Source organism: Papio anubis, chromosome 6 (genome assembly GCF_008728515.1).
Source record: "Papio anubis isolate 15944 chromosome 6, Panubis1.0, whole genome shotgun sequence".
Taxonomy (NCBI): Eukaryota; Metazoa; Chordata; class Mammalia; order Primates; family Cercopithecidae; genus Papio; species Papio anubis.
Genome location: NC_044981.1, coordinates 97,631,413 through 97,649,336, shown reverse-complemented (window position 1 = coordinate 97,649,336; position 17,924 = coordinate 97,631,413).

Sequence of the window (17,924 nt, the reverse complement as noted above, 5' to 3'; positions counted from 1 at the left end):
CTTCCAACTTTTCTTCTGGAACTTCCATATCTCTCTCAGCCTTTATAGAATTGAGGAGAATTAGAGCCTTGCTCTGTATTTGGCTTTGGCTAAGGGAATGTTGTAGCTGGCGTTATCTTCTATCCAGACCACTCAAGCTTTCTCCGTATTAGCACTAAATCTGTCTCGCTTTCTTATCTTCCATGTTGAATTATAGTGGCACTTTTAATTTCCTCAAGAACTTTTCCTTTGCATTCACAACTTGGCTGTTTGGCACAAGAGGCTTTTTTTTTTTTTTTTTTTTCCTGTGTAGGCTTTCCATATGCCTTCCTCACTAAACTAAATTATTTATAACTTTTGATTTAAAATGAGATACCTGAAACCCTTTCATTCACTTGAACACTTAGAAGTCATTTTAGGGCTACTGGTTGACCTAACTTCAACATTGCTGTGTGCCAGGGCATAAGGAAGCTAGAGTAGAGGGAGAGAGATCGAGGGAAAGTCCATCAGTGGAGCAGTCAGAACACACACATTTATCAGTTAAGTTCGTCATTTCATATGGGCATGGTTCATGGTGCCCCGAAACAATTACAGTGAAAACTCAAAAACCAGTTATCACAGATTACTAGAACAAATAAAATAATAATAAAGTTTGCAGTATTTTGAGAATTGCTAAAATGTGACACAGATACACAAAATTAAAGCATGCTGTTGGAAAAAATGCTGCCAATAGACTTGCTGGGTTGCCACAGCCTTTGGTTTATAAAAATCACAATCTCTGCTAAGTGTAATAAAGGGAAGAATACCTATAAATGAAGTATACCTGTAGATATTTACACATAGATACTGGCTAGCATATGCATGTGCATTTCTTCTGTCAGTTGAGATGTCGTAAATGCAATAACAAGGAACACACCTAGCTCGTGGATTTTAATTTCTATTACCATTCCCTAATGAAAGAAACCAGAGTGCTGGGATAAATGGTGATTCTAAGACTCGGGCAGGAAATATAAAAGATGAGCTTTGATCGCCTTGTTTCAGAAAGTAAGAAAATAAAACAAAAACATAATGATAAGGGTATGTCAAATGGACACATGTGCCAACTTAAAAGCTTCCAATTGCCAAAACATGGGAATTTTGAATCAAATTGATAAAGAAGTGTTGAGTCTTAGTGTATAATTCAATGTATAATATGCATATGCATGAGCTCATACTAATATAAATAAATGGTTGCAGAAATTAATTAATACCACCTATACCACCTATACAGAGTAATTCCAAATGATTTATGTAGACATTATGCCTCTATAAGTTGAAGCACAATAACTCTCTCCTTAACAGTGGGCTGCACATTGTGATTTTCTTCCACAGAAGGAAGTATAAAAGGTAGAGGAGGAGAGAGGAGAGTTACTCTACAGTAGAAAATCCTGACAAATGCTACCTTAGGTAGGTTATTCTATTAGTCTGTTTTCACACTGCTGTAAAGATACTGCCTGAGACTAGGTAATTTAAGAGGAAAAAGGTTTAATTGACTCCAGCATGGCTAGAGAGACCTCAGGAAAGTTACAATCGGGGGGAAGGTGAAGGGGAAGCAAGGCACATCTTACATGGTGCCGAGAGAGAGCGAGGGAGGAAGTGTCACACTTTAAGCCATGAGATCTCGTGACATCTCATACACAATAAAACGCATAAAACTTTGAAAATTATAAAACACCAAGGAAATAATAAAAGCAGAGCCTAAGTATATACCAGATGGTAATAAATGCTTTATTCCTATTATGGCATATAATCTCAATAATGACTTATTGCATTATTCTGTAATATTTATATAAATATATATAACCATAATACATTGATAAGTAAGTACTAAAACCCCTGGAAAAATTATAAAGAATTGAGTTGTAAAATCATATCACAAATACATATGTAAATAATACTACTTGAAGCCTCTATTGTGAGCTTATAAAATGTTTCCAGCTGGTAGGAAATGGTATTCTGATATTATCTAAATCTAATATATTAAATAATGCCATGTTTAGTACCTGTATCAGTGGCACATTAAACAACTCTTATATAATAAACCCCTCCAGTTTTATTATAAATCTGAGAGTTATTTCCCTATTGCAAAACACATGAAATAGAACATTTATTGCTATTATGCCAAATAAATGAGGTGAAACAACAAAGAAGGCTTTAAATGAATTGTATTTTGTGTCTTAAGTATACAGAAGATTAAATGAAAACTCAACTCGAAATTCATTCAGCCATTTATTTATTCATTTTTCTGTGTAAGAAAGCACAATCCACTCACAATAGAAAAAGCCATAGGTTTTAGTGTTCCATTATTTTGGTAGAATTAAGAAAGAACTAAACCAAAAGTAAAGAAAATAGACATGGATATAAAGTCTGAATTATATAATTTATATTACAGAGACTAAAAAGAAGAAAACTAATAATTTCACTCAATTGCAGATATATTAAAACAAAGGGGATTTAAATTTTATTGGGATACTTTGCTTATATTTAAGTATATATTACAACCATACATAACATATTTTAAATACCCTATTTAAAATTTGACTTCTTGGAAATTTTGTTTCTAAACTTTTAAATGTGATTTTTTTGTGGGGAGGGGTAAAGTATGAATTTGTTTTTTCATGTCTTGATAAATGTTTGCTGTCCTAGTTCCTTAATCTGGATCTCCTCTTTATGCATTATTCTTATTTGCCTAAAAGATTCATGTTCCCATGAAATAAATTTAATCATATGAAAACATTAATTTGCATGGACCCTGGTCATGTCGACTCTTAAAAATGTAGCATATACTGTCACAAGCTATTGCCAAAAATCTGTTGTCACACATACTAAAAATCAGTTTAATATTGAAATGGGTCACAATGATATGTTATTCATCTCTCCTTAAAATATTTTAAAAATTATAAATCAGTTTTCTAGGACTATAGTATTATTTACATATGACACCAACAGAGTGCTCATTTAATAATTCTGTTGATTATTCTCGAGTCTTTTTATTTTATAACAGTAAAACTAGAAGGAGAAATTTGCTAGCCAATAACCTCTGTGTTTCTCTCAGTGCTCCTAGGTTTTGTTCTCTCTTTAAAGTATTTCTCCCTTTCCATTGAACTACTGGCCTTCAAAATGCATAAAAATTTTTAGAAGAGAGAGGTAGGAAGGAACTTAACTAACACCATTGCCTACACTAGCTACTGCTATATACTTTTTTCTTACTGCTAATCTATTTGGAAAACAAAACTGGTTTATTTCAAATTCTCCAGGCTTTCCTCTTTCAATTCCTCACTTTTTTCCCTACATAATTGCCTGAGGAATCCATCACAGTCTCCTTCACAGAATTTATCATTACCTTAGCTTTCAATACATTATATTTTCCAAGTTCTTACTGTATTTATAGTAGATGTTCCTAGCTCCCTCAGTGTCTCATATTATTTTCCTAACCCCATTCCCAACAATACTCTGAGGTATTATTCCAGGTTAACCCGTGAAAGCAGTCTACCAGCCTCATTTTTATCAGTGTCTGTGTATCCTGTATGAGTAACAAATTGGTTTAAATCTTCCCTTATCTCTTTCATTTGTTTCATCCTTTGTGTTTCAGTAATATATTGTAAAATGAGTAATATAGTACTGACATTATTTCTGGAAATTTTTATTGGTAGGTTAGCTAAAATGGGATAAGGATTACCTACTTATGCTGTAGGATCTAGAATTCATTCAAAAATTGTAGAGCTGGATCTTATCTTCCAAGTGACTGCAAACATGTTAGTTGAAATATTTTAAAAAATGGTATTCTGTCTTCCAGGGATATACTGCATCATGGATTCTATTTTTCATTCCCTACATGAGAACTCTATATGAATCCAAATCTATTTTGAAAATCAGCCATTTTAGATAATGACATGCCTGGCTTCTAAGGATACCCAACTCTTGAAGTCTCAAAGGTTGAAGATCTGAAGTACAGCAATGAAAAAGAGATAGTTTTATTGACAATATTTTAAAAGATATATACTTATGAATAATGTTACTTGATACTACATCACAAGATATTCCAGCCCAAATTAGCAGGCCTATCATGGCTCCTTGTGGACCATACAAATTATCTAACTAAATTGTACTTTCAACTTAAATTTGTCCTAAAACAGGATTTACTACAGTTTCAGTCACACTAGGCCATAATCCAAATGTGTTAATAGTATTGCATTATCTATGATCTCTAATTCTTATAGTTTTTACTTTCACCTCAGACCCATCAATCAATCAAAATAATAAGCAAAACAGAGCCGTGATGTGGGCTCATTTGGGACTTAAACTGACAGTCTTGTCTCCGGCGCAAGTTTTTGTAAGATTGTTCTCACATGAACCAAGAAGCATGACCTCAGTGTATAATAGAAGACAGAGGGGACAGATGGGAAAAACCACAGGGAATTGACTTTCTTTTGTGTAGGTTGTTTGAAAATAAATTATTATAGAGGTCTCCATTCTAGAATGTCATGAGTGCGATGTTGTCAACTATGCACACTACCTATAGCATTTTTAAAGTGGTTCAGAAAATAAATACAATGTGTGTGTATGTGTGTGCACACACGTATTTAGAGGAACAGAGGTAATAAAGCTGAAGATGGAAAGAAAACTAAATAGTACAAAATGAAAACAATGTGTAATATAGGGAAATAATATATTGGAGCTTCTTGTACTAGTCTTGCAAGTTTTCTAGGTGTTTGAAAAAATATAAAACATGCATTTCTAAAAACAATTTTTTAAATGTTGAAGAAAAAGATTAAGCAAGATGGAGAAGAGTCCAGTATTAGTTTGGAGAAATAGATAGGAATGGTATCCTCTGTGACCATGCGGGCCATAGCTCATTAAGCTTCAACTTGAATAAATGTTTTGTTTAAGGTTTTTGTTATTTGTTGTCTTTGTTATTGTTTAGGGTTTTCATAATAACAGCTATCAGTTGTATTATGTCAACTTTGTTTCCCAGTGGAAAGTAAGTTCTTTTATTGACGTAAGTCTAACTCATAGCTTTTCCGTTGCTTTTAGATTTCACAAGTGTCTGGTTACAAAGCTTCTCCCTGTCCTGTTCTGGCTCCCAAAGCATTGAGTAGACGATTGGAGAACTCTCTCATCTTACATTATTCCTCTCTGCTGCAGGTTCTGAGAGAAGAGATTGAGAAACAAAGGCAGTTCCTTCATTGCAGCTTTTGGTGAGTTGACTTTTCTACTTGATTTTTAGACTCAATGTTTCTGAATGAGAGCAACAAATGATATAGTCATGATAGTGGACAAGCTGAGCCATTTGTGCTACCTCTGATTACATATTTAGCTTTGTTTTTACTATTTGACTAAGAATTTAACTTTAGTTAACATTTTTTTGTCTTTGTTAAGGCCAGCTAAATATTTTCCTTGTGGTTAAATTTGATTATATTTGTCATTTGTAACTAAAAAGTACTGTTTTAGAAAGTAGAATAGTTATAATAGGCTTCTATTCAAGTAGCATATTTGAAAGATAAAAGTTCACATACATACCTAAAGTAATAGACAATAATATTTTAAGGCTTACAAAATTTATTATTTGATATATGAAATACAGATATGACTAAGCAATTTATATCATATATAAAATTATGGATATGACTGATACAAAAAATTAAATAACAAGAAAAATAGCAAAATTATGCTAAACTTTTACTGTGAATCTACATATGTAAATCATTAATGTTTTAAAACTGTGTCCTAGAATTCTCCATTTAAATACAATGTCAAACCCAACATAAAATATATGAAATCTACTATGATTTAATGAAAGTATTAATGACAATCCTGACATCCCACCTCTTCAGGTCTTCCCAATTCCCATCACCTTTAGAGACTCCTCAATTCACTTCAGAGTTCTGCGGAGAAAATTTTAATACTAACCTAAATGAAACTCAGTGTTTCCTGTATTTCTCATTTTTCTGCTTAAGAAAATGTTAAAAAATTAGTGTTTATAAAAAATTATATCATGGGATACTATAAAGTAAATAACATGCTATAAAATAAAATGCTTTTGATGTTTTTAGAAAAAAATGTGATTGATATTATAGTTTTAAAAAGTCAGGATATAAAATGTACTTACCGTATGATCTCTTAGAAAAACAAGAATGTGATTGATGTTATACTTTTAAAAAATCAAGATATAAAATATATTTACAATATAATTTCAGTTTTATAAAAGACTACATTGAGATATTAAGTCTATTAAAGCTGACAAAAATGTTAATAATTTGTATCTCTGCATTATGGAATTCTGAAGTGAGGTTTACTTTATTTTGAAAATGTGTATGTTTTCTCTATTTTTACAATATATCACATCAATCTAACAATATTGGAAAAATAATTAAACTTAGATCACTCTCATGATCAGTGTAAAAACTTTGTTTCAATTTGATTTCAATTGTCTTTTTAACTCAAACTTTTTTGTAATAAAATCAATGCTGAAATCATAAAAGTTGAAGGAAAAATATAGTTTATATATATTATATATATTTTTCTCGATAACATAAGTGTCCTACAAAACACTGTTATTACAAAATCAAATGATTTGGAAAATGCCGCATACTATCCTTTACCTTTAGAGATTAATAGTTACATTAGAATTTTTTAATCCTTGTAATAAGAATTAGAAGAGATTTTTAACCTAGGACTAAAAGTCTGTGGATCCAACCCAATGCTTAGTACCCTGCTCTACTATTTAAAAAAAAATGTACCTGGATATCAAAGACACTAAAAGGTTTATCACATACAGACAAAGTATTAAATTTTATTTTTAAAAATTTATTAAATTTGCCAGAGGTTTCAAAAATTATCACAAATTTGTGGACTGTCATTCTATTGCAATAATTAACTTTAAATAAGTATCTTTTAAGCCAAGTAAGCAAGAAATGGGAGATGAGAAAGTGAGCAAGAAGAAAAATAAACTAAATATGAATAATTTATTTAAAAACAGAAGGAAGGCTTACTGTGTATCTGCATGTGTTTAATTTCAATTAAATCTTTTGTTTTATTTATATTTTTTCATATTTTTTACATAGTTCAGAGGAACATTCACTCATATTCAAATGGTCGCTGGTTTTTTTTTCCCTTTTTCACATGAGAATTTTTATCAGTGCTTGAGTTCATAGATACCATGTTGTCTTAAGGAAATTTTGCTTGTTACAGCTATCTCTTTAGGGAAATAAAATTCCTACATGCTTATGAAAGAGTCCATGGTCTATATTTCCCTGGAAAAAAAATCTCTGCTTATTCACTTTTCTTTAAAGTAAATACTACTGTCTCAATGTTATCTTTCATCCTCCAAATAAATAGTTTTTTTAAAAACTAATCTCCACAAACATTATGGACTAAAGTTATAAACAACAACAAGAACAGATAATGAATTGTTGTTTCAGGTGGCAGTTTAATGGTCTTGCATGTGACCCTCGCAACCTTAGCTTCCTCTAGATTAAACCCAGCTCTGAGCAAGTTATGTATTCTCTCACATGCATGCAGAGCATGATGGAACAAATTTATTTTTTTAACCTGATAAATTCCAAGTTCCTCTTAAATAGCCCACTCCACTATTACCTACTCGATACAACATTCAGTACCATTGGAGAGAATGAATACATTTCCACACTGTGCTCTCAGAACACTGAACACAAGTAACCTGTGACAAAACCTAAAATAAACCTTTTAAAACAACTCTCTCTAAGGAGTGCTGACTCTGAGGATTATCACTCTAAGGTTTATTACTATAAGGACTAATCTTAAATTACCCATTTGAGCATATCTCATTTTCAAAAATGGCCACAGAAATATTTTCAGTATCATGATCTTCCAGAAATAAGTTGGAATCTGCCTTATGTCCTCCCTTTGAATCTGGACAGAACTTTGCGTCTTAAGAAGTATGTAGAAATGATGCTGTATTACTTCCTAGTTTAGGTTATACAAAGTGATACGGCTTTCTTCTCTCTCTCTTCTTCTCACTTTCTCTTTCTCTCCCAACACATTTCCCACTGGAAACCACCTACTATGCTGTGAGAAAGCCCAAACTGGCACTCACAAAGAGAATGCATAAACAGAGGAATGTGGCCTCTAGCCAAGAGCCAGCATCAAGCGCTAGACATGTGAGTGTACAAGCCATCAGATGACCCCAGCTTCCAGGTATCAACTCTTGCATCTGTAGCCCCAGCACATTGTGGAGTAGAGACAAGGCAATCCCACTACACTCTGTCCAAATTCCTGACTTACAAAAATCTAACAGTACAATAAATGGTTGTAATATACCACTAAGCTTTGTGAAATTTTGTTAAACAGCCAGAGTAAGTAAAATACACAAAGTGGATACTGAAAGTCAGAAGACTGACATGTTTTAGATATTTATTAAAAATAATGTAAAAAAGAAGTAGAGATGTGTGGAGTCAGTAAAGAGAGAATAACTCCTTATTCTCTCAATAAAGAGAGAATAATACATACAATAGACTTAGATCTATATAGCAATATTGATAAAAGAAACAAAATTGGTAAAAGACACAACTTACAAATCCAAATTCTTTGTTTTCTAAAATAATTTATAATTATTTTTTCATAAAAATTAGCAAAAATTCCTAATTTTTGGTAGTAAAGGAAAATTTCTTCACTTTGTTTATGTTAACATATTTTCAAAGTTTTGTTTCTTCTAAGCTGATGATTGCCTTCTCCAATTGGACAGTACAAGAGTGCCACGACACTATCTATGTGGTATCATAAATAGCGTTTATCGTTGAGGGAGCTCAAAAATGTTGTTCTTTAGTTTTTTGCTGTTTTTCTGTTTGTTTTTTACTCTCAGTCACCTCCATAATAGAAACTATGAAACCAAATTATTCTTTATTTTGTTCTTATCCACCTGGCTAGAATTTAAGCTTCGTAATAGCAAAAAGCTTGCCCCATCTTCACTTCTGTAATGCTAAGGACAATTTATTATATACAGAAAATGCTCAGTACATATTTTTGAGTAAATGTTTTGTATGGAAATCTTAAAATTAAAATTAATATCTGAAAATAATGCTGTTCTTTCCATTCTTTCCTTCAATTATTCACTGTGCAGATGTTCTTTAACCTATTCAACATCCAGTTTCTAACTTCACCTTTTTCTCTCAATCTATTAGACCCTATCATATATTGTTATGTTCCTATATAAGCTATTCTTCATGTAGATCAATTCAATTAAGCCTCTATGTATACTCACAACTGCAGTATGTAAAACTGCCAGTCCAGGGTAACTAAAATACATGCTATTTTCACCCCTTCACCAAGGCAACTGAACCTGACCAAAGAAAAATTTCTTTTGCGTATACAGTGGATTTTTAACACCAGAAAATTTCAGGTTCAGCCTCCATGGTATTTTAGAGCTACCAGACAATTGTTCTGTTTTCCCAATAAATTTAATATATCATTATTTTCCAGGGCTCTTTCAAACCTTTTTCACTTCCTCCACTCCCTACACCTACCACCTTTCCTCACTCTAAATAGATTATCTCTGATTTACTGAGAAGATAGAATCTATCAAACATATAATCATTCCTCTGTGCCCATGTAGAAACTTATTGCCTTTTACACCCCAAATTCCATCCATCTGTCCACACATCCTTTTTTCATATCTAATAAATCACATTTGTCTTTCTCCACTTATGTTCTGGATAAAACCTACATGTAAGTCAGCTACCACTTTACTAAAGATCGAGGACAAAGTATTCCAAGTCTTTTATTATCTGACATCTGTTACTATTGGCTCTTTAACATTTAAACACATGTTTTCTTGCACATATTCTGAAAAACAGATAATTTCTATATTCGTACTTTATTCTAGGTACCAGCCTGTATCTCTACATTCTTTCAGAAATTTGCTTTTTTCTTTGAGGTTTCTCCTTCCATAATTCTTACGAATTCCTAAACTACTTCACTCTTTTTTTCCTTCATTTCATTACTCAACCACTTCTTCATCAAAATAGTCAACTACTATAGCAAAAGTAAAAATGACATTATCATTTTTATGTTTTAAAACCAAATAACACTTTAGCTTTCTACTTTTAATCGTGTCTTGATATTTTCACTTTAATTTATTCCAGTAACACCATTCTGGATTTCCTGCTACTTCTCTAGCCACTTCTAAATTTAATTAATTATTAGTTTCTTTTTCTCTTTATTTACTCTCAGTGCTTGTTGTCCTCTGGTTACAACCTATTTTTCCTCTTGTTACTTTATTTCCCTGAGTGATATCTATATCCTCTTTTATTATTTAAATGATGATAAATTATAAATATATATGTTTATCCCAGATCTTTTCATGAACTCCAGACCCAAATTTCCAGTTACTTAATAGACATCTTCCACTTGGGTTTTCCATAAGCATCTTAATTATTACAAACTCTAAAATTACTTCATAATTTGCATATCCCTTAAATTTTATTCATGACCGTATGTCTTAAATAGTTGAGCAATTAAGAAGATCTCCTATAAGGACCTTATTTTCTTAGTCTTACCAAATATCGAAGAGGAAAAGAATATAATGCAGAATCCAAAAAGGAAAAAGGATAGGGAGAATAAACAAAATTTAACATTTCAATAGATGGTTCTGTTATGCATATACAAACTTAAACCACATTGTAATGAATTTATTTTAAATTAACATGGGAAGCCTACAATAATGTTCTTGTCCCTTTAAAAGGATATCCCAATCATTCACATGTAAGAAACATGAAAACTGGCTACATTCTGTTTCTCTCACATGAAAAACCTTTATGGGAAAACTGTAAACCATCAAAGACATGCTCTAAATGTGAGAAAGTTAATACTTACAGACACACGACCCAAACTACAGCTGCAAGGTTTTACCCATAGTACACCAAGACAATGGTATACTGTAACCTCTAAGTCCACAACTACTCCTGAGTGATTTTAACCTTCTGGCATGTAGGTTCATTGCTCATCTCCCTCCAGGATTTTCATTGTTCATCTTACTCCCAAGACTGCTGAATTCCCCATGGCTCTCAACCTTCATATTATAGGACCCAATATTCTACACCTTTAATCCACTTGCACCTTTATCTTCCTAATTCTATTTACTTTCTGGTCACTGACCCAGTATTCAATTTCCCTATTTCTGAACACTTTACACTTACCTTCTGGAGCTCTCTCTCATATTTAGCAAGTATTCTAAACCCTCAGTCTCTTCTCACTTCTACCTTCTTCCTTTAAGTAAAGCCAAAGGTTTGGCTGAGGACACTCTCCTTTATGACCTTGAAGTGCTGATCCTTTATTGTTTCCTTTTACCATATACTTCAGAAATAGCAGGCTACTCTGCTGTTGCCAGACTCTGTTCCCCTATAAAGAACTTTTGTTCTGAGGCTTACTGCCATTTTTTAGAACATTCTCTACCTTTTCCTTCTGACATCATCTACTAATATTCCAGGCACTCTTGTTCATTTAATGAAGTCCTGGTAATGTAGATTTTATGTTTATTTGCTAGCTGCCATCTATATAGTTTACACATCCATCAGATGACTTACTCCTCAGTTTACCAATGTCTTATTTTCAATAAGTTTTTCTCTATCACCCTATTTATGTGCAAACCTGTCCACAGTGGTGACTTTTATGCCTTCAAACCAGCATTTAACTTTTTGATCACAAATCTTTTCTATAAGCTTGCTTTGCAGAATTCAGAACACAATCTCTTTGGACTTCTTCAGGACCTACAGATTATTTCACCTGAATTTACTTACTACCCATTGGACAAAGCCTTAATGTTCCCATCAGCTTGACTAAATGTTAGAAAAGTTTATTTCTAATTATAGGCAAGTGAGTCCCATTTTCTTAGAGTACATACTTTATAAAAGTTGCAATTGCATATTCTTTCTCTGTCCCTTTGAGGTGTAAATATTCTTCCACACTTTTGACAATTTTACAACCCAGGAATGTCTTTCTCTAGGATCTGTAAGACATCCTTTGAGATCTAATCATGAAGAAAGATAGTGGCCCCATTTCCACCCAAATACAATTATGACAAACTTCAAAAAATTGTATGTTATGGTTTTAGAAACTTTTAAGTTTTTAAATCACAGAAAAAAGAATATTAGGAGTTTAAGAAGGAGTTTAAGAAGGCCAATTCACAAACACAAATGGGCTAACACATTGACCAACTTCTTGTGTAACGTCCTTGAGTATTTTTCCATTAGCTTATCGTAGCACTTAAAACCTCTCCTGACTTTTGTTTCAGTGGTTTTTCCATTCAATCTGTCTCCCCATTGCAATAGTCTTAAATAAAGTCTTCCTTTCTGGTTTAACTTGGCTAGTGCAATTTTTCTTTGGCATCACTAACATAAACAAATTTATTTATCAAAGAGTTGAACTTCCTCAACATTCCTATGAAGAAATAAAACCAGAACCTATCAACTTAAAAAAAGAGAAACATATTACAAATCCTTTTACTTAAATATTTATGTATACATATATACACACTGTGTGTGTGTGTGTGTGTGTGTGTGTGTGTATATAGCTATTATCCTGATTCATATCATATTCTTCTCCAAACTATCATTAGGTCTTACCTAAATTAGAGCAATAGGCTTTAAACTGGTTACATCCAATGTTGTACCTCTCTGATCAAGTCTTCATATAGCAGTCATATTGTTTATCACAATGTAAATTTGACTATATTCTTTATCATCTTAAACATTTTCATTGTCACCCATTTCTCTTGGAATAAAAATTACAATTTTTAACATTTCACACGAACTTGAAATATTTAGTCCCTGCCTATTTCTCTAACTATATTTTTCTTATCCTCATCCTTAATCCATATGTTTTAATCACATTATATACTTTCACTGTTAATCAAGCTACCAAAACTATTATTTTCTTAGGAACTCTGTAGATAATGCCCAATTTCCATGAAAAGCTAAGCTGCACAAAAGTTTACCTTCATCCTGATTCTTACTCTTCATTCAGATCATAGCTTATTTTCTCAGAAGAGCTTATGAATGAATAAATGAATCAATGAATGAATGAGGTATTCAGCAAAGGCAGATATAATAGGAAGATGTCACCATTAAAATGACAGTATAATGGACATTGGGAGAATTTGATGATAAGTAAACAATGGTATGCCACTGAATAACTTTCTCTGAAAAAAACTTGTTTGCAGATATTGGATACCTTGGAGTATTATTAGTAGTTTGGCATAAGGTACTAAATTCGGAAGAATAAAATATTAAAATAAGTAATTGGTGGGGGCACAAGTTTTTGGACATGAGTGAGGTATTTTAAGAGATCAGGAAGGAGCCAAATAAAACCCAGGTCATTCTGATAGAGAAACTATCAGCAAGGAATCAAAATCTGTGCTCCATATACAGATTGTGGATCTCTTTGATTGTCTGAGTCCATAAATTAATTGCTCAAACCACATGAGAAGAGATATGTTTTGTATTTAATATTTTTTTCCAGATTTTAGGAAAGTATTAGAGTATATGTATTGGTTATTACTAAACAACTCTAACAAATTCTGACTCAATACTCTATAATCATATGACTTAAATAAAATATATGAGTGTTCACACCAATTGGGATAAATATAAACTTAAATAGCCTCATCCAGGTCAGGTTTTCCATCCAAGTACAATTATGACAAACTTCAAAAAATTGTATGTTATGGTTTTAGAAACTTTTAAGTTTTTAAATCACAGAAAAAAAAAGAATATTAGCCTGTATTTTTTGAGAATCAGAATGTAGTGAATAAAATTGGAAAAAAGATTAAAACTTCAATAAATAATTGAAAATGTAGATTTATAATCCCTAGACTGTGTACAATATGTTAAATCAGACTAGAAATAATTACCTTGATAAAATTTGCTTTTAAGATCAAATGAAAATGTGACAAAACAAAGTGAAAGAAAATAATAAGCGGCTAAAGTACATTCTTAAAAATCCAGAGTATTTAATTGTGCTGTAATATCCTAGTTTAATTATCAGACACTGAGTGTTTCACTTGCCTCATTTCTAAAATGGAAAACTATCTCTGACATATCTAATGTCTGGAAACATTATTTAATCTCAGAGTATATACACTACAATTTGAAGGTTGTGGACTCAAACCAGGACTCTTTATGAAAATTATGAAATATTTGTTTAATAATATGTTTTGCACTTATGTGGAAATAATTAAGCTTTAATAAATTTAGAATAAAATAAGAATGTTTATTTCCTAGGGGAAACATTATTTTTATTAAAACATAATATTAAAATGTTTTTCTGAAATAAACATTACCAGAGATTTTAAAATATTTAAAATGTTATGAAGTTATAATAAACCACCAAATTTTAAAGATTAATGCACATGACTAGCTTAAGTAATGCTATGAATGTGGTTTTATATGCAAGAACTTGATTTAAAATATGAAATTAATTCCTTTATCACAGGGCATACAAAGATTTTTATGGAGTGCTTCCCTTTTATTTTCTAGATAAAATTAATTCTTCTCACCAATGTGTAGTTTAGTTGCTAATTTAATTTCAGTTCAAGATTTTGTGTGCCTTTTTACATTTTTGGTCATAAACTCTACATGCTCTTATTAACTTTACATATTAGAGACCCCTTTTGTACCTGATATGCCTCTAAAATAACCCTGAAATCTGTTTCTATCTCCACATTCAATCCTCCATCTCCATAGCACTTGACCTTATCTCATGCTATTTGGATTGTTGTGGTATTTTCCTATTGCAATGTTCTTTAATTTTTACAGGGTTCTGTACATGGAAATAAATAACTACTAAAATGTGTGTTTTATTTATTACTCAATTTATTGAAAACATTTGTCCAAACCAAAACATTTAAATTAAAAAAACAAATTTATTTTGCTTTAAAATATTCATGAAAAATTTGATAAATTAAATTTTCTAAAATTTATCTGTATTTCACATTCATTAAGATAAAACAACACTTTCATTGCTAATATTAAGAAATAAAGACACATCATCAGCAGAGAAACTACAGATGCTAAAACATTTATAAAGCAATGTTAACGACCCATGTATGTCAATAATTGTGACAGCCTAGAGCAAGGGTCAGCAAACCACATCCCATGGGCCAATTCTTCCCACTGCCAATTTTGTATATTATCTCATGGACTACAATCAGAAGAAGAATAATATTTGAGATGTGGAAATTACATAAAATTCACATCAGTGCCCATGAATAAAGCTTCATGGTAGTATAGCCACACATACCATTTTTTTATATATATATAGAAATGATAACTTTCATAACTTTCATTCTACAATGGCAGAATTGAGTGGCTGCTCTACAGACTTTATATGTCATTGTATCACACTGCTCTTCTGCATACTACAGATTTCAGTGAAACAGTTGTAACTCTACAGTGTTTCAAGTTCAATTCCAAGTAATTGAAATATAATCCCTCAAAAAAAGAAATTAATTATTCTCATCCATTGACCTCTATTACCTAGTGTAGTAGATCTGTATTACATAAAAATATACCCTATTATTGCTATTTATGAAATTTATTTTTTATTACATAAATATTTAGTTAATAATCTTGATGTTGACTCTTGGCCTACAAAGCTTAAAACATTTACTATCTGACCCTTTAGAGAAATGTTTCTGACCCCTGGGCAGGATGAAGTAGGCAAATTATTTGAAATATGCATATTTTACCAATAAAGTGTAAGAAGAAATAGAAAATCTAAGTAATTTTATATCTATTAAATGAATTGCATTTACAACTTAACAATTTTCCACAGAGAAAACTGCAGACACAGATGGCTTCACCAATAAAACTCCATCAAACGTTTAAGGAAAATTTATAGTAATTTAATATAAACTCTCAGAAAATAGAGAAAGATTCTCTCCCAATTTATAAAACTAATATTTCTATGAACAGACAAAATCATCACAAGAGAGGAAAGCTACGGAACTATGACATTCATGAACTTCACCCCAAAAGGAAGTATATTAGCAAACCAAATCCAGGCATATATAAAAGGAATAATGCTTCATGTCTGAGTGGGGTTTATTTAAATAAAGCAAGTTTTGGTTTATTATAAAAAATTCAAATTAATTCACCATATTAAAAAATAAAGGGGAGAAATTAGATGCCCATATTAGTAGATAAAAACAGTTGACTAACGCCTATTCACCGTAAAAGTTAGGCAACCTAGCAATGTAAATAAACTTGTTGAATCTCATAATGATAGTTTTCTTTATGCTCAATGGTGAAAGAATAAATGGTGTCCCCTTCAGATGGAGAATAAGCTGCAGAAATCTACTTATGTTCTAATCTTTTCCATAGACCTATATGATTCTCCTTATGATAATGTGAATGCCACCCTGCCTTGGTTACTATACCTTTATCCAGTATGTCTTCAAATAAGACATTATGAATCCTCAAAATGAATTCTTTTGTAAAGGTACTTTTTACCTATAAATTTTAGAATGACATGATCAATTTCTAATTATAAAATGTTATAGGTAGTATGTTGAGCCTGTACATAGATTTGGAGAGAGCTGGCTTCTTAATATTATTGCTTAACATTTTATTTCCCAAATTTTGTATAGCTAACTATATATAGAAATAATGATTTTTTATAATTTTATATTTTCCAACCTTGTTAAATTAACTCATTTCTAGTGGCTTTTTATTAAGATCCTTCAAGATTTTCTAAATGCACAATTATATATTCTATAAATAAATCAGGTTTCTTATCCTGTTTGCATCTGGCTGTTTTCACTTCCTTTGATGCCTGATTTCAACAGTTAGAACTACCAACATATCAAATGCCACGTAATAATGTTACATTCTACCCATATTTCTGCCATTTTTAGTGCTACATATAACATACAAAATATCTTATGTTTTTGAACTGCTAATCTCTAATTTGATCCTAAATATTTTCTCATTGTTTACTATTTTTACTTCCCATTTTTAAGGCAATTCATGTAACTAAGAAGAGCCATAAACTTCCAAATTTTGTAGGAGTACTTACCAAAAACCCTCCACACCCAAGCCTCATCTCCTAAGACTTTCTGCCTCCGTCTAGATCCCACAGTAACTTTGCCAGTGTTTCTAAAGCATGCATGCAGCCTCTCAATTGTGAGTCGTCGCCTTTGCTCTTTTCTCTCCATGGAACGTACTTACCCCAAGCAAGCCACATAACTCATCCCCTTATTTATTTTAGGTCTTGGCTCATACCTCCTTTTCAGTGAAATCTACTAAGACTATCCAATTTAAACATATCAATCCCTATCGACAGCTCCCTACTCCTGCCGTGTTTTATTTTTCTCAATGTCACTTATTAACATTTGGCAAATACTTGTTTCCTTTCCATATTAGAATTTGAGTATTCTAAGTACAGGAACAATTAGTTTGGCTCACTGTGACATTCTCATAAACTGTAACAGAATATGACAAATTAAGGGTGCTCAACCAATATTGTGTAGAAAAATGGGTGAGTGATTAATATATTTATTATTGCAATGAGAACTCAAAATATTTTAAGTAAGCTCATTCAATATATTAACAAGTGTTAATTACAATAATCTAATGTGCAAAATAATTTGAGGATTTATAGAAGTCTGTTTAAAATACAATATTTTGATAAACATTAAGTGTGCACAGAAATTATCCGAACCAAATGTGGCATTGGACATGTAGTTTCAAAGTGAAATGACTAGCATGATCCATGAGTTTATAGAACAAAAATATGAGAAACAAAATAAGATATTTCTTGAATTCTTTTTGAAGCTGAAACCTCTTGCCTAATATGGGCCAGAGATTTTGACATGTGAAAAAGCATAGTCCTCTTTTTCTAATATTACAGAAAAATATCTTCTCACACATTTCCTA